The sequence below is a fragment of the Kogia breviceps genome, chromosome 1, assembly GCF_026419965.1.
Source record: "Kogia breviceps isolate mKogBre1 chromosome 1, mKogBre1 haplotype 1, whole genome shotgun sequence".
Classification (NCBI taxonomy): Eukaryota; Metazoa; Chordata; class Mammalia; order Artiodactyla; family Physeteridae; genus Kogia; species Kogia breviceps.
The window spans coordinates 11,782,044-11,801,979 of NC_081310.1; positions in this window are offsets into that span (position 1 = coordinate 11,782,044).

The window sequence follows — 19,936 nt, forward strand, 5'->3', positions numbered from 1 at the left end:
TCCCCGACCAGGGCTCGAACTGTGTCCCCTGCTTTGACAGGCCGTTCTTAACCACTGCGCCTCCAAGGAAGTCCCAGGCTCACTGCTTTGAGAGAAGCTCCAGGACTCCCAGTTGGGAGGGGGGAGCCAAAGGACTCTCTGAGTTGAGGAGATTAAACTGAGAAACCAAGAAGTTAAACTGAGAAACGCCAGAGCTTACAGGACAGTGTGCTGGGGAGAGGCTGCACAGAGACAGAGCTCCAGAGAACAGCAGAGGGTCCCCCTCAGGTATGCAGTTAAGTGCTGATCACTGCATATTATAAGGCTTGGCACAAGCTGTCTTTTTCCTTTTGCCATCAGGGTGTCAGGATAATAATAACTGATAACTCCCTATAATTTGTTCTGTTTTTCTTTGGATTTTAAGGACATTAAACAGTTTTTTTTAATGCTTATTAGCCATACACACATTTTTCTTTCTTAGTTGGAAGTGATGTATGTATAAATACATATTTATTTTTATATATGTGTGTGCCTCGCCACTTATATATGTTGTACTTTTCCCCACTGGCTTTCTCTTTTACTCTTTTTTTGGTATCTTTGGATAAGCAGATATTGTTAATTTTAATGTATCCAATCAATAAATTTTTAAAATAATAATTCTTATATCCTGAATTTTCAAACAATGAAATCATGGAGGAATTCTCTACACTTTCTTCTGGAAACTTTATTATTTTACCTAAATTTAAATCTACAATTCAACTGAAATTTACTTTTGCATATGATGTGAGGTCAGGGTGAGTGTTAATTTTTCCTCAAACATATCCATCTGACACATTTGTTTAAAAGTCATTGTTTTATCATCTCTTCAGTGACATTTTTGTCATAACTCTAGTGTCCAGGTAGGTATAGGTCTGTTTCTGGAATTTATTGTGCTGTTGGCCAATTTCATGAATCATTTGATTCCAAGTTGAGCTTCAGTTCTTTCTAGGGCATATCCACTTGCAGTTTATTTCTTTATATTTTTTTTGAGGGGGGGACTCTCTTCAGATCTTTAGATTCTCAAATAAAATTGAGCACATTTCACCATATTTTCGTATTTAAAGATGGATTATTATTGTGTGGGAGTTATCAGGCACTATTTTTACATACACACCTTTCCAAACATCATCACCCCATAGTATTATATTCAGCCGCCAAATCTTGGTAAACTATTTTTACTGATGACCTTTTGGATCAGAATGTGTCATTTTTCCTTTGACCAAAAGTCAATAAATCAAAATGGGTTGGGGCAGTGAAAAATATACACTTATACCTAAAATGAAAGATTAACCAAAACTCCTACTAAGACATTCCATCATATGACAAGAGACATGATCGATGCATGGTTCTTACAGATTCAAAAGCAGTTCACACACAGATAAAAAGTAATATTTCCAGCAACAAATAGAAGTCATCTTGCTAATGACCTTAATACATTCCCGAATAAACCTGACTTCAGTTCATGAAAGGCAAGCGGTGAATGCTGAAAGCTTCATTAACGTTTTGTCAATTTCGTATGCTTCAAGCAACTACACTTTAGCTGTTATGTGTCTAAAAAGCAGAGGTTACTGATTTTATACTAAGTTAAAATGTGGTACATTTCAAAACCCCTCTCATCTACATATGTGAGTGATATAAGGGTTTATATACTGAAAATTATATTTAATCTAATTTCTTGAGCTTCTGTGACACTGTCTTAATCATTTAAAAAAATTACCTTTCAGGATGATGGTACTTTCAAAAGTTGGATAAATTTGACTTTGACTTAGAGTAATGATTATTCATGTCCTTTTGTCATTAAATAATTGTACTTTGCTAAAATACTTGCACACGTTAAACATATACAATTAGAGGTCAGTTATATGAAATCAGTAGGAAATTATTATTTTGATTTCTATTACCAAGGTAATAACTTTAACCCAGTGGAACACCTTACAAGGTCCTATGTAAGTACCTGGAAATATTGTTTATTGATCACTTATGATGGTAACCTTAGAACACCCATTAGATCACCAAATCCATGGTTTGCAACATTTTTCATCTTTCAGTTGCTCTTTTCTTTCACTGGCTGACTGAGGAGGCTTCACATCCAGTTATATCCTCTCGCAGGCAAGGCAATGTTGCCACATATGTCAATGGAGCAGAGCCCCCCAGCCTATACAGGACTATCACAGGAGCAACAAATCAATTGTTTGGGGGCAAAAGTGATAACAGAGGCTAGACAAATATTGACCTAAGTTATACAGTAACAAATCATTTGATTAAATTCTTGTGGCATTTCATGTATCACACGTGACTTTAAAGGAAGACGCTGGATAATAGGACTTTACTAGAATATATTTAATAGTATCTTTGGAAGAAATAAAAAGGAATAAAGAGAGTCCAGAAAATTGAAGTGTTGAAGAAAACTTTCACAGAACTAAGATAGTTTTAAGTATGATTGAGAAAACTTTAAGCAATAGAATCCCAATTAAATGTAACTATGTTTATATTGTATTAGATAATATCAAAATAAGGCTGGAACTAAGTAAATTATTTCATTTGAATAAAATGAATCAGGGCAAAGATCAGTTGAGTGGTATGTCTTTAAGTACAAAGAGAAAGGTGTAAGGGTGATAAAGCAAATAATTACCACTGATATGAAAATTAATTCATTAAGTAAACTATGGGGATGATTACTGGAATATGGAACAGACTAGAAGCCAATAGAATAGAAACAGACTACTACATTATCAAGAACGTTGTCCTAATAAAAAATTTAATAAACAAACAAAAAACTTTGAGCCTGGACAAAATGTCCTGTGATTAAGACTTGACATTACCCTTGTTACCCTAACACAAACCCCTGACAGCTAAAATTAGAGACTGGCAACATCAATGTTGTAGAGGAAGTGATGTCACCATAAATCTCATATAGGATTGGCTGGAATGTAAATTGCTACAAACACTTTGAAAAAAAGTACAATTAACTTCCTATCTAAGAAAATCAAAAAATAAAACAGAAAAAAATACCTATTTCATGATTAGATATTGTATTCCTAGATATTTATTCAAGGGGAATGAAAACATATATTCACAGAAGACTTGTATAAGAATATGCATAGCAGTTAATTCATAATCACCAAAAATGGAAAAAAAGGAAAATCAGGCAGAAGTCCATTAATAGAAGAATGGAAAAACAAATTACATATATTCAGATAATGGAGTGTTACTCAGCAACAAAAGGAAACACACTACTGATGCATGCAATGGCTTGAATGAAGCTTAAAAGCATTATGCTGAGTTTAAAAAGTTGTAGAAAAAGACTGCTGGATGATTACTTAGGATAATTTATGTAAAATTCTAGAACACATAAAATTTGTCTATGGTGGAGAAAATCTGAACATTAGTTGCCTCTGAAGTATGGGGCAGGGATTGACTAAGAAAAAAACAGAAGGAAACCTTCTCGAGTGATGGTAATATTCTATAATTTGACAGGAGTTTGAGTTATACAGATAAACGCATTGGTCAAAACTCAGCAAATGAACAATTAATGTTTTGCATTTTATTGTACGTAAAATTTATGATAAAAAATATGAAAAAATTTTGAGCTCAAGTTGATGCACATGCTAAGGTATTTAGGGGGAAATATGTTGATATTCATAATTTACTTTTATATGCATTAAAATATAATTAATGGATGTAGGATGGATGATAGTTGGTGAGTATATGATAGTACATGAACAGTGAAATGTTAATAATAGAATCTACATAGTGGATATGCAGAAGTTCACTGGAAAATTATTTCAAATTTATACTCAGTAAGAAAATTTTCACAATAAAATGTTTAAAAATATCCTCTTTGAGCTCTCAAACTTCTATGAGTAGGGATGAGAAATCTACACAGCCCCTAAAATAGGGTCAAGTCTCTTCCTACGTGGCGAAGAATTATTAGAAGAAAGTTCACAGACAATGGAGTTTACCTTTTCCTTATTGCATACTTGTGTATTGACTATTATTGATTATGAGAAGGATGGGTAACTTCTTTTTGTAAGTTCATGGATCTCTGGATTGAAAGACGCCACATACAATCTAATGTGAAAACTGATGCTTATCTGTGGCGAGCATTGCCCTCTGAGGAAGGCTCCATTAAGACCCTCATAAGCCTCAGGGCCCGATTGTACTCTCCTTGGTATGCATCCTGGACTTTATGGTACAAAGGTAAAAAAGGAGATGGCCTTTGGCCAGATCGCTCCAGGGACCTGCTCAGTTACTGGGAGTCCCTAGTTGTTCCCTAAAGCTAGGAAAAGCAACCCTGGAGGGGAAATTGGTGCCTTTGAGGGAGAAGCCAAGAAGCCAATCAACCAGCTGACGCCGATAAGGCGTGACTAAGCAAATTCCCTGCTTTAGGGGGATATAGATGGCTATGCTTTGTTATTAAACTTGCCTTGCAACCATCAGTTGCTTGTGCCCTTCTGATCCCATACCTTGGTGCGTTCAGTTCCCTACCCCCTCTCGTCGATTGTTGCTGAGCTTTGAGGAGCCGCCGCGGCTGGCGGCAAGTGGCGCCTGAACAGGGACCTGACAAGAGGGACATCTGAATCTCGGTAGGTGAATCCCCGGAGTGAAGAGTGAAAGTGTGGCCACATAGTAAAGTTGATAGTAACTCGGGGCAATAGTCAGAAGTAAAAAAATATGGGACAAGAAGTATCCAAGAAGCGACCTGAAATCACTGATCAAGAGAAGGAGTTGTCTACCAGTGCTTTCCAGCCTTTTACAGCTGGAAATTATGATGTCTGTCTGCAACATCTTACCTGCCTACAAGATATAAACAAAGACGATTATAAAATAATTTTGAATACGGCAGTAGCTGAGTTTTTCAAAAGTAACCAGACAACAACAGATAGTTTAAGACAGACACTTAACCAGTTGAAGAATCAGGTGCACTCGGCTGTTGAAGAAATGGATGGACTAGATGATCCTGAAAACAGTATGTTGTATTACAATCAAGCAGTCATCCTGTATCATGTCCGACAGTATACAGAAGCCATATCCGTTGGTGAAAAACTTTATCAGTTCATAGAACCTTTTGAAGAAAAATTTGCCCAAGCAGTGTGTTTTTTGTTCATAGACCTGTATATATTAACCTACCAAGCTGAGAAAGCTTTACATCTTCTTGCTGTTATAGAAAAAATGATTTCACAGGGCAACAATAACAAAAATGGAAAGAATGAGACTGGTAAGTACAGCAACAAAGATGGGTCTAATCATAAAGCTGAAAGTGGAGCTCTAATAGAAGCTGCAAAGTCAAAGATACTATTTTTGTGTTGAAGTATATGTAGGAGGACAAGGGACTTCACTGGCCGGCCATAGTTTAAAGGTAGTTAAAGCTGTTACAAGTTTGAAGTTTCCCTCCTTTTTTCCTTCTGATTCTCCCCAATCTGATTTTGAATTCTCAAATCTGGTGCACCTTAAATTATAATAATGGTACCATTTTAATTTCTTCAGTTTCTGTTACTAATAATAGTTTGGTTTTTTATAAGCATTGGGATTTGGGGAAGTTTGCATTGTCTTATTCTTATCAACCGGTTATTACTTGCGTTACACCCTCATATGCCTTGCTAATAGGAGATTTACAGATTGAGTTTACTTCTGGTTCCTTAGGATATAATATAACTTGTCAGAATTGTATTTTTAGTACTTGCATTCTGCCTATGAAAGGAACTTTTTCTGTTATGATGTTAAAACAACCTTCCTATGTAATGCTGCCTGTAAATATTTCTGAACCATGGTATCATAGTACTAGCATGCAAGCTTGGCTAGAATTATCTGAAGCTTTAAAAAGACCTAAACGATTCATTGGAATATTAATATGTAGCATATTAGCCTTAGCCGCTTTAACAGCCACAGCCGCTACCGCCGGTTTAGCATTAAGTAAAACTGTACAACAAGCACATTATGTTCATCAATTGTCTAAAAATACCAGTATTGCATTAGCATTACAAAGTCATATTGATACTCAACTAAAAACTGGGGTTGATGAGTTAAAAAATGCTCTCATAGGTTTAGGAGACCAAATTATGGCTTTAAAATTGAAAATGCGTTTGATTTGCCATGCTAAATATACTTGGATTTGTGTGACTCAACACGCTTATAATGAAACTGACTGGGATTGGAACAAAGTAAAAATGCACTTTTTAAGTGTATGGACTGATGGACACATTAGTTTGGACATACAAAAACTTAATGCGGAAATACAAGCAATTCAAGAAGCTCATCTACAAGAAGACGGGCCCCAACAATTAATTCAAGGACTCTTGGATCAGCTTCAATGGTTAAACCCAATGCATTGGTTTCAAAATGGACTCACAGGATTGATTACCGTGGGGTCATGTGTATTGTTGATGTTAATCGCCTTACCTTGTTTATTACGCCTTGTTGTTGGCCGTCTCGCTGCTCTTCGTCAGGAGGTGTATGGGTTGAAATTGCATTCTCAAGCTTTAAAAAATAAAGGGGGAATGTGGCGAGCATTGCCCTCTGAGGAAGGCGCCATTAAGACCCTCATAAGCCTCAGGGCCCGATTGTACTCTCCTTGGTATGCATCCTGGACTTTATGGTATGAACGTAAAAAAGGAGACGGCCTTTGGCCAAATCGCTCCAGGGACCTGCTCAGTTACTGGGAGTGTCTGGTTGTTCCCTAAAGCTAGGAAAAGCAACCCTGGAGGGGAAATTGGTGCCTTTGAGGGAGAAGCCGAGAAGCCAATCAACCAGCTGATGCCGATAAGGCGTGACTAAGCAAAGAAGCCAATCAACCAGCTGATGCCGATAAGGCGTGACTAAGCTGATTAGCCAATCAACCAGCTGATGCTGATAAGGCGTGACTAAGCAAATTCCCTGCTTTAGGGGTATATATATGGCTATGCTTTGTTATTAAACTTGGCCTTGCAACCATCAGTTGCTTGTGCCCTTCTGATCCCATACCTTGGTGCGTTCAGTTCCCTACCCCCTCTCGTCGATTGTTGCTGCACTTTGAGGACCCGCCGTGGCTGGCGGCACTTATCACGCAGACATCGTAGATTTTGAGCTCATTAAGATGAATATATTCTAATTTTGTATTAAAATCCATAAGAAGAGCTGAATATATTCTGGGTTGAAAAAAGAGTTCACCAAATATTTGTTACCAGTAAGGTAGATTGTGGAAGACATTACAAGTAGTCACCGACACCAACGTCTGCTTCTCTACAGGACATACGAAGTACAGGACATTAATTGTGCTTTGCTGCCCCTTCAGTAGGTTCTAAATGTGAGCAGAACTGTAAATATGTGCTACCTTAGGGCTGTGGCACTCGGAAGTTCTATGTGGGATTCTCTGGTCTCTCTTTTATTCTACTTAATTATGAAAAAATAGGTATAAAGAAATAAATTCTCATATTGGGATTCTTTATCACAATTGATTTTTGCATTGATGTATTAGAACTATAGTGATGCTTTTACAGTAAATTTTTAAAGATCTTGTCTCTAAATTTACTCATAATATCTAGTTCTGACCATTATGTGAATATGGGATACTGTCACATATTGTTTAATTGACAAATTTTCAAAGGGCAATTTAGCAATAGATACAGACATTTAAATAAGGCATACCAAGTAGTGCAGAAATTTCCTAACTAGGTATCTATTATGAAAACTACCTCGAATAATTTTTCAAAAATTATAGAATTAGGATGATAATTGCATTATTATTTATGGCCAAAAACTGGGAACATCTAAATTTCCATTCTTGGCTGTGCATCTGAAGAACTTTAAATATATAATGATCCTTGGGTACGCCTTCCCCCTACCATAAATGATGATCGAATTGGTCTTTACTGGACACTGGGTACTGAGATTTTAAAATGTTCCCAGAGTGACTTTACTTTGCAGCTAAGGTTGAGAACCCCTGACATAAAGGTCCATCATCAAATCAAGAAACAGCTCTACTATTGGAATATCATGAGCTTTTTAAATGTAATATGATGTATACTTGTATGTAATTTATTGCTAAACTATATTGGTAAATGAAAGGAGCTTGTTTTTCTTTCAGAACACTGTGTGTATGTATATATATATGTTGTATCTACATTAACATCTACACACATGTGCCAGGGAAGTCCCAGATGCTGAGTCAGCAATGCAGAAGCCGTCAGAGGGGATAAGGGCGGAGCCAAAACAAAAGAGGATTGTAACGTGTGCCAACAAAGCAGATGCAGCAATGAGATCTTCCTCTCTTAGCCCACTAAGGTGCAGCTTGAAGTTTACATCCAATTGAAGTTAATTGGGGACCTTCACGATGAAAAAGCAAAAATCAAAACAAAACCAGATGATGTTTATGTGATGACATTGAGTATACTGCTTTGCTAGAACAAGTAATGCTGGCTTAGCTACCTGTGCTCCACAAAAGGCTTCCTCTTTTTAGAATCAGGTTCCTCTAACCTAATGACAAGACCTTACCTTCTTAGGCTAATAGGAAGCCACAGCTGACAAGTCCCAACTTTGCACACCCTAGCTGTCAGCAACTTCCAAATGTAAGAGAGAGAAAAAGTGGGAAACAATTCAACATATTCAACAGTAGAGGATATCCACAATAAGTACTTCATCCTATATATAGGCAGAGAATTAAAAATTGTGAGACAAAGAATATGAACACACTCCATATTTTAACCTACGGGAAATATATCAAAGATATATTTATAATGTTCAAATAAACATATGTAACAATGTCCTAATTAAAGGCTTTATTTGTGTAAACAGCCTAAAGTTTATCAATAGAGGGTTGGTTAACTGTGGTGTGTTCAATTGATGGAATATTTTGCTATTGTTAAAATAGTAAGATTTATGATTATGAAATATGAATATACACATGAATGTGAAACATAAGTGAAAAGTTATAATAATTTCATTATAACAATGTTAAACTGTAAAGGACTCTAAGTCATTTTATTGAAATATCACCTGGGAAAACATATTACTCTTAAAAGTTATAAGAAGTTATTCATAAGGTAAAATAATTAAACAGTAATTTATTGAAATATTAATTTTGGTGCTCGCTTCGGCAGCACATATACTAAAATTGAAATATTAATTTTGTTTCCATGTTTATTTGAAATATATTCCATTTTCTTTTTGAAATATAATTTATCATAAAATTCATCCATATAATAAAATTTACCTGTTACGTACACAATTCACAAGTTCTAGTAAGTTCATCAATCTGTGCAATCATCCCCATAATACAGTTTTAGAGAATTTCATCACACTAACATAATCCCTCATGGCCATCTGTTGTTAATTCCCAACCCCACTCCAGCTTCAGACAACTGCTAATCTAGTTTCTATCTCCAAAGTTTCTCCATTTGGGGGCATTTCATGTGAATGGAATCATATAGTGTACTGTCTTTTATTTTTTGCCTTTGAAATGATATTTTGCTTGAAACACATGCACACATACACACACACTTGAATTCTTAAATCATTTCACTTAAATCTCAAAAGCTTCTACTTATTCACAAAGGCATAAAAACTGCTGAGTCATAGTGAGTGTTCATGTAAGCCTGGGAAAATAAATTTCAAATCATATTATCAATATTTCAAATTAAATTTGCAGTACTGCTATTTTTTTCAAACAAAATGAAGAGACAACTGTTCTTGCCAATTTTGAATTCTTCCTACTTCAATGGTGTGAGCATGCCTGTATGAATGTATGTATGTGTGTGTATATATGTGTGTTGTGGTCATGAATTTAATAGTATGTTCTTCAGCTCTCCTGAAAATTTAATTTATAGATAAAAACTAAAACCCAGGGCTACCCTGGTGGCGCAGTGGTTGAGAGTCCGCCTGCCGAAGCGGGGGACACGGGTTCGTGCCCCGGTCCGGGAAGATCTCACGTGTCGCGGAGCGGCTGGACCCGTGAGCCATGGCCGCTGAGCCTGCGCGTCTGGAGCCTGTGCTCCACAACGGGAGAGGCCACAACAGTGAAAGGCCCGCGTGCCACAAAAAAATTAAAAAAAACCAAAAAACTAAAACCCAATTTTATTAGTTCATTTTAATAGTATGTTTATATAAAGTAATTGTCACATTCAATATAGTATAGTATGGTATGGTATGGTATGGAATAGCATGGTATGATATGGTATAGTATAGTATAGTATAGTATAGTATAGTATAGTGCAGTATAGTACAGTATAGTAGCATAGGTGTCTCCTAAAACCAAACCAATATGCTACATGATGTATTCTTTTCAGTGGAGTCCTCAGGTTGGTCATCTAGTACAGAATTCAGTATTTATTTAAGACAAATAGCAGGGTCAATACAAGACCTTGCTACAGTCCAGCCTACTCCAATCATGTGGATGCACAAAATTCAGTCATGGAACATGGAACTCTGAAGGGTTTCTCCCTGGTAAAGCTAATACTACATATCTGGATACACTTGACTCACAACAAAAGAAACATAATGCAAATATGCCACAGAGATACTCCATCGCAGTGCCATTTTATAATAATATTCTGCATCCTGTTATGTAGTTTCAAAATTAAGATTATCAAGTTATTTAGAAATCCAATACTCAATAAAAAGTGCAGGACTTTGCTGGTGGTGCATTGGTTAAGAATCCGCCTGCCAGTGCAGGTGACATGTGTTCGAGCCCTGGTCCAGGAAGATATCACGTGTCGTGGAGCAACTGAGCCCGCGTGCCACAACTACTGAAGCCCGCGTGCCACAACTACTGAAGCCCGCATGCCTAGAGCCCATGCTCTGCAACAAGAGAATCGACTGCAATGAGAAGCCCATGCACCACAACAAAGAGTAGCCCCTGCTCGCTGCAACTAGAGAAAGCCCACGCACAGCAACGAAGACCCAATGCAGCCAAAAATATTAATTTTTTTAAAAGTTGTGTGATTCATTCTTAGTCCATAATCAATAGGTCCATAAGTCCTGAGCAAGATTTCTACCATTCATGTCATGGCAAAAAATAAAACTCTTTATTTGAGATAGAGTATTTATCCTTCAAGTCTCGGGTCAGGTGCAAAGTCGGCTGGTATCTACCTTGCATCCCCTGGGCAGAATTAGTTGCTAATCTCTAATCAAGGATTATATATTATTTCATATGTGTTTGTCAGCCTGACTATTAACTGTCAATATCTTCAGAATGAGGACATTGTTTCTTCGTCTTTATAGTTCAATGATGACACAAGGCCTGGCACTTAGTAGTTACTCAAAAACGGATAGCTGATGCAATTGATGCATAGGTGATAATCTCAGATTATCGGTAGCTGTAAAAGCATACACCTTTCTGAACAAAAAGCAGAATTTCTGGTGCCAGTGAGAACAACGGTTACATAACCCCTCAAAGAGAGGGCAATTTTAATAGGATTTATTGTGGACATACTAGTGAAAAACCTGTAAGAAATCTTTCCATAGCTTCTAACCACAGAGGCATTTGATTGTTGCTTACATTGGACATGTTCTTCTTTTGAAATAAGTACAACATTTGTTCCAGTTGAAGCTATTCCACTCTTGTTTCCACACACCCACTTTCTCTTTTTAACAAAGACTGAACAGAATGTGTTTTCCCCAAGGACCAACTTCTGCTCTTTGAAGTCTCGTTTAACACGGATGCACTTACACTTACCTAGAGATTATTTCTAGACTTTTTTCTTTTGTGCCTTCTTCTCAGTACCTTTCTTTTCCACAAATTCACATTGCATTTTTATCATTCTATTCAATCCAATCACATTTTATATATCGAATGTCTTCATTATATTTTATTTCTAATTTCTAACTGATTCAAATGTCACAATATGTTTACAAAACTATGCTCATCAAATTGGACCATACTGGTGATTCACCTGAATACACCTTCAGTGTAATAGCGTGTATTCTTACACAATATAGTGTAATATAATAATTTTGTATATTACACAGTTGTACAATGTATAATTCTTGTTTTCTTCCTACCAACTTCTGTTTGAGTTGGCCACTTTCATTACCACATAGTTCAGTTTGATTTCTGCACCTTCGTTTTCTCTTCATTTCTCTAAGAAGGTGTAAGTTAGGCTCCTTTCTACCAAAGAAACTTTCTTTCTTATTTTGCCAGGCTTGTAACTTAACTATTTTTTGCTGCCTTGGTTTCCTTTTAACTGTCCCCCTCCCTCTCCAATCTCATTTCCTCCTGTCACTGGTGGTTACGTAACTGATCTCCTTTCCTTCTGTTTGTTCACCCAAAGTTGATCTTATAACATACTTCAACAAACATAACTTTTTGAAAAAAAATATATTTTTTATCAGAAATCTGCATTGCATCAATATATTCCCTTCCCTAGATTTCCTTATCGACCAGTTTTTTAATAATACATAAAAGAAATATTTTCTGGTACAACATGAAATATGTTTGCTATAACATCCTCTTGAGCAAAGAATAAAATTGAAGATTAGGATTTATGTAGAAGAAAACAAAGGAGCTACAGAATCTTAGAAGTTGGACAAGGGTGGAACTGAAGAGTAGAAAGACAATAGATCTATCATGGACTGTAAAATGAAATGTTTTTGTAAGCGATAATCATCTTCATGGGATTATTTCTTTCAACATCAAATGGGAATGATTTTGTGCACAGTACTGAATGTTTTTGATTGCTCTTGTTTGAGAAAAGAGAGGGGGGAATAAAAAACTTCCATTAGAAATCTTTGCAGCAAGATTATAAGAAAATAGGGGTTATTTTAACCCTGGAAGGAATCTCAGAGAACATCAAGCTCTAATTATTTAAAGTTGACTCACCAATATAGTAACATTATCTTTGTCAACTTGAATGTAAAGATATAAGAACTACTAAACTCATCAGATATCCAATATCTATTTTCAACAACAACTTCAAGAGAAATTTTCTAAAAATTTTGATTTTCATTTTTACATCAATGTCAAAACATATATATCAAGAATTTCTCTCAAATTACTGTAATAATGCCTTCAAAATATTTATGTCACTAAGCTTATACTTTTTAGCCTTTGATGTAAGATACTCGACTTCTTCATCAAATGAATATTGAATATTTGTTGAATTTCTACTGCTTGGCAGTAATTGGAAAAAATATTATATGTCCATAATTTAAAAATTTAAAACCAAGGGTTGTATGTAATGAAATAAAGCAAATGTGGTCTTAATTTTTTCAAATCTGCTTTGGGTTTATGTTATTGGGATGACATTAAATTTCATTAAGTGTTGTGATATGTTAAATACCAAGGTAGGTGTTTTCATAGTTACATAATCTCCCCAATAATCTTATGAAGCAGTATCAGCATACCCATTTAGACTAGAAAATAGAAGTTCTGTTTTTCATATATATCCTCATATAGTTAATTAGATAAGTAAGAAGTGGATGATCTGAGTCAAAGCCAAGAGTCTTACTTCAAAGCCATGTTCTTTTCTTGCCCCATCACTAATCATTTTTATTTATCCTCATAAATAAGTTATTATGCTTTAAAATATTTCCAGTTACCTTTCCAGCAAATAAGCAATTAATCAAAGCTGCAGTAACATTTCCCAGAGTGTGTACCTTTTGATTTTATGTAAGTTCTAAAATATTCTCTCCTTAAAATGAACTCTCCTGTTGTTAATTTCCGCACATTTACTTAGAAAAAACAATACTGCCTCACCTAATTCACTGTGCTGTTCTCAGGATCAAATAAATTAATATATATTGGAATGGTATTTAAGCATTCATTTCTCTTCCCTAGCTTCTCTGAGCAAATTCAGAAAATAGGCATAAAAGTTGCACACGAAAACACAGATATATATTTTTTATAACTGGGTTGAAGACCAAAGCTTGGAATTGAAATCAACAAATGTACCCATTCCCAAATTTGATGTTCGCTCCAACTAATGAACTGATTAGAGCTGGTAACGAACTAAAATGTATGCACATAGAGCATTGCAGTCTGCTACACACTCTGCCAGACCTAAAAAAGCAAGAGTTGGATGCGAAGAGATATGTTCTTTGGCCAGTAACCAGAAAGTACAGCATGAGCTCCAACCCAGTTTCTCAGTCACTTACAGAACAGAGGAGCAAAAACACTGATGCTTTCAGAACCAAATAACATATTACAAGAAATCTAGGCCAGACATTGTGGTAGAGATTACTGATTCTTGCTCAGTACCAATCCCCTTCTTCTTATACAGTAATACATACATACATATGTACATAAGTAAGGCTGAGAAAATGACTGCTTTGGCAAGGCCTCTCTTTCAGCAATGTGGTGACGTGATTAGGTTTTGGGCAAAAGATGTGACTAACGTTGGGTTTTGTCTTTTTATTGAAAAGAATGAGCTTTCCTCTTCCCCCTCCCATCTGTTCACTCCAAGCGTGGGCTGGAATGCAAAAGTAAGACACCTGTGATATAACGTAAAGCCTAAGCATGCAAAGGAAGAAATCTGGAAATCACAGGTTTTGAATATCAGCCCTGGATCATCTGTCTTATTTCTTATGCTCAGGGTGAAATAATTTGTCTGGTTAAAAGCAGCATATTGTGGACGTTCTTGTTACAGCAGCCTAGCACATAGCCTTACTAATACATATAAGAATAATGAATACTGCTCCAATATTTGAATAAGTCACATGTTCTCCCCTGAACAGGAGACACTGAGATGGCACTTTCCCCAAAGGAGAAATGCTCTTTTATTTAGGATGGATTTTGCCTTTAAGTAACAGAAATTTTAACAATTTAACAGTGACTAAGAAGGCTAGTAAATCGCATCAATATTTCCCACCCAAGTTCTGAAACAATGGATAGAAATAAGGACCCAGGCAGAAGGGTAACAAAATAATATCATAAGGCATGTTTTTCTTCTGTTCCTGAACATCAGAGTTAGATTGGTCCAGGGACAGGTGGCCTGTAAAACAACAGGTTTCTGCAGAATAAAATCACGTTTCCCGTGGACAACTGTTTCCTAAGAAAATTACGATGGCGTGGTTGTGCATATGTCCAAATCATTATCCAAATACCTCAAATATATAAGTATTTCTCCTTCCCTAGAAACCAGTGTGCTAAGAAATTGGTGGAGGCCAAGAATATCATACTAGCAGATACACCTACATTTATCTAGTAACATGGGGTGTCAAGAATAATTTCCTTCTCTCCCTGTATTCCAAAACTCACTCTCTATTAACCTATCTCCATAAAACATTAAGCCTATAATCAAACAGAAATATCGTTGTTATATACTGGGGTAGTTGATGAATCTTCCTCAGACTCTTAGGAGGTCTTTACATCCATACAAACTGCTGCTATGTAGTACACTCCTCAAGGAGTATTGATGGACAAGATGGATTGTGTCTCTAAAGGACAGAAAAATACATCAAAACAGTATGTTTATTAAATCAATTCCAAAAACACTTTATAATGTTTGAAACTTTTACTTCCAATTTTATTTCTTCTCTCAAATTATATCCCCCCCCCTTTTTTCAAACATATTACATCAGTGGTTCAGCTAAGACATTAAAAGTCAGCATGAAAGCAATCTGATTTTAAACAGTAACTGTGGTGGTTTTGGACTGTGTCAACTCAGCTAATGTAGAATTTGGTTTCCCAAAACTCCTTCCCCTCTGTGATTCCAAATCAGAATTGGCCAAAAGAGAAATCTATACGAGATTTGGAGAGTGGAAGTAAAGCATGATCCATCTTCTCTTGAGGTCCTAGTGATTCGAAGCAGAGAGAGACAGATGCAGATGTAGCCAGTGGGTTGGTGCCTGCCCTCAATCTACCCCAAGGTCAGAGAAAGATGCAGAAGCGCCATCAGGTTCATGGAAGTCCTTATTTCCCTGCCTTATATTTAACCCTTCGTCCTGGTGACCAACAACCCCAGGCCCACCTACAGACACAGACAGCAGCCTTCCATAGACCTAATCACCTACTTCCCTGTGTGATCCCTGTCTAGCAGGTGGCTATGCCTAGCTTCCCAGATTTCTCTGTAAGCCCTTCTTGTTCACATGCTTTGGCATTTACTAAGGGCTGCTTAGTGACTTTTCTCTGATAATCCAACTCACCACTCCAGACCACACTTCCCCTTCTTCCTCCCTTAATTGTGCAAGTTCTAATTACTATAAAAATCAATTATTCCATAGAGCTCATACGGTTCTCCTTCTCTGCCCAAACACTGAGTGATCCAGCAACCTTAGACAAATACCAAATTGAATATGAATTCCCTACCATTATTGAATTCTGAGGGAGAAATTCATTTGAGAGACTAAATCTCTTTGAAAGTTCAATTTCAAAGGCATAAACATCTAAAAGATTTAATGTCTTAAATCAAATTCTATTGCCCTTGTAATTGGAGGTCAAGAAAATTAAAGCCCAATATTCAAATTCTCCAATTACTTGTTCTTATTCTCAGCTAGGGAGTTTTTTGAATAACGGTAGAATCAGGTTTCTTTCAGCAAATGCAAACCTGAACCCTCTTCTTGGAACAGTTATGGTATTTCTGGGGTCTCAGATATTCTATAGGTTAATGCCAAGCTTCTCATGAGTCTTGATAAAAAGGAGTACAAATGAGAACACAGATCATGTTGAAGTAGATGAGTGCCATCGTCACTTGGTGAGAGCATGAGCATCTCTTCAAAAAAAACTTTGTATTTTGAAATAATTATATATTCATAGAAAATTATGAAATTATCACAGAAGGGTCTCATATGCACTTCACCTGGTTTCTCCAAGTGGTTACATCATATCTAATATAATAAACTAATAAAAATGGGAATGGGACTTAGCACATATTTATTTATACAGAGTTGTGTAATCACCAGCACAATCAAGATACACAATATTCCATCACTGCAAAGACCACCCCCCATGCTATTCCTTTATAGTTTCATCCACACACACACCCACACCCTTACCATGCTTAAATCCTGGCAAACACTAATCATTTTTCCATCTCGATAATTTAAAAAACGTTACATCAATAGAATCATACTATATGTGACATTTTGAAATTGTTTTTTCTCACTCAGCACGATGTCCTTGAGATCCATCTAAGTTTTCTGCATATCAATAGTTTGCTCTTGGGCTTCCCTGGTGACACACTGGTTGAGAATCTGCCTGCCGAGGCAGGGGACACGGGTTCGTGCACTGGTCCGGGAAGATCCCACATGCCGCGGAGCAGCTGGGCCCGTGAGCCACAGCCGCTGAGCCTGCGCGTCCGGAGCCTGTGCTCCGCAATGGGAGAGGCCACAACAGTGAGAGGCCCGCGTACCGAAAAAAAAAAAATAGTTTGCTCCTTTTTAATTAATGAGTATTATCCCATTGTATGCATATACTACTTTTTAAATTGGTTTATTTAGTCCATTTGCATTTAATGTAATATTTTTAACATTTTTTTGGAGTATAATTGCTTTATAATGATGTGTTAGTTTCTGCTGTGGAACAAAGTGAATCAGCTATACATATACATACATCCCCATATCTCCTCCCTCCTGCGTCTCCCTCCCACCCTCGCTATCCCACCCCTCTAGGTGGTCACAGAGCACAGAGCTGATCTCCCTGTGCTATGCGGCTGCTTCCCATTAGCTATCTTACATTTGGTAGTGGATATATGTCCATGCCACTCCCTCACTTCATCCCAGCTTACCCTTCCCCCTCCCTGTGTCAAGTTCATTCCCTACATCTGCGTCTTTATGCCTCTCCTGCCCCTAGGTTCTTCAGAACCCTTTTTTGTTTGTTTTAGGTTCCATATATATGTGTTAGCATACGGTATTTGTTTTTCTCTTTCTGACTTACTTCACTCTGTATGACAGGCTCTAGGTCCATCCACCTAACTACAAATAACTCAATTCTGTTTCTTTTTATGGCTGAGTAATATTCCATTGTATATATGTGCCACATCTTCTTTATCCATTCATCTGTCGATGGACACTTGAGTTGCTTCCATGTCCTGCCTATTGTAAATAGTGCTGCAATGAATATTGTGGCATATGACCTTTTTTGAATTATGGTTTTCTCAGCATATATGCCCAGTAGTGGGATTTCTGGGCCGTATGGTAGTTCTATTTTTAGTTTTTTGAGGAACCTCCATACTGTTCTCCATAGAGACTGTATCAATTTATACTCCCACCAACAGTGCAAGAGGGTTCCTTTTTCTCCACACCCTCTGCAGCATTTATTGTTTGTAAATTTTTTGATGATGGCCATTCTGACTGGTGTGAGGTGATACCTCATTGTAGTTTTGATTTGCACTTCTCTAATGATAACTGATGTTGAGCATCCTTTCATGTGTTTGTTGGCAATCTGTATATCTTCTCTGGAGAAATGTCTATTTAGGTCTTCTTCCCATTTTTGGATTGGGTTGTTTGTTTATTTGATATTGAGCTGCATGAGCTGCTTGTATATTCTGGAGATTAATCCTTTGTCAGTTGCTTCATCTGCAAATATTTTATCCCATTCTGAGGGTTGTCTTTTCATCTTGTTTATAGTTTCCTTGGCTGTGCAAAAGCTTTTAAGTTTCATTAGCTCCCATCTGTTTATTTTTGCTTTTATTTCCATTTCTTTAGGAGGTGGGTGAAAAAGGATCTTGCTGTGATTAATGTCATAGACTCTTCTGCTTATGTCTTCCTCTGAGAGTTTTATAGTGTCTGGCCTTACATTTAGGTCTTTAATCCATTTTGAGTTTATTTTTGTATATGGTGTTAGGGAGTGTTCTAATTTCAATCTTCTATGTGCAGCTGTCCAGTTTTCCCAGCACCACTTATTGAAAAGGCTGTCTTTTCTCTATTGTATATTCTTGCCTTCTTTATCAAAGATAAGATGACCATATGTGTGTGGCTTTATCTCTGGTCTTTCTATCCTGTTCCATTGATCTATATCTGTTTTTTTGCCAGTACCATACTGTCTTGATTACTGTAGCCTTGTAGTATAGTCTGAAGTCAGGAAGCATGATTCTTCCAGCTCCGTTTTTCTTTCTCAAGATTTCTTTGGTTCTTTGCAGTCTTTTGTGTTTCCATACAAATTGTGAAATGTTTTGTTCTAGTTCTGTGAAAAATGCCTTTGGTAGTTTGATAGGGATTGCATTGAATCTGTAGATTTCTTTGGGTAGTATAGTCATTTTCACAATGTTGATTCTTCCAAACCAAGAACATGGTATATCTCACCATCTGTTGGTATCATCTTTAATTTCTTTCATCAGTGTCTTATAATTTTCTGCATACAGGTCTTTTGTCTCCTTAGGTAGGTTTTTCCTAGGTATTTTCTTCCTCTTTTTACAATGGTAAATGGAAGTGTTTCACTAATTTCTCATTCCAATTTTTCATCATTAATGTATAGGAATGCAAGAGATTTCTGTGCATTAATTTTGTATCCCGTTACTTTACCAAATTCATTGATTAGCTCTAGTATTCTGGTAGCATTGTTAGGATTCTCTATGTATAGTATCATGTAATCTGAAAACAATGACAGCTTTACTTCTTCTTTTCCATTTTGGATTCCATTTGTTTCTTTTTCTTCTCTGACTGCTATAGCTAAAACCTCCATAACTATGTTGAATAATAGTGGTGAGGGTGGGCAAATTTGTCTTCCTCCTGGTCTTAGTGGAAATGTTTTCAGGTTTTCACCTTTGAGAACAGTGTTGGCTGTGGGTTTGTCATATATGGCCTTTATTATGACAAGGTAAGTTCCTTCTATGCCTACTTTCTGGAGGGTTTTTTATCATAAATGTGTGTTGAATTTTGTTGCAAGCTTTTTCTGCATTTATTGAGATTATCATATGGCTTTTATCATTCAATTTGTTATTATGGTATATCACATTGATTGATTTGAGTATATTGAAGAATCCTTGCATTCCTGGGATAAACCCAACTTGATAATGGTGTATGATCCTTTTAATGTGCTGTTGGATTCTGTTTGCTAGTACTTTGTTGAGGA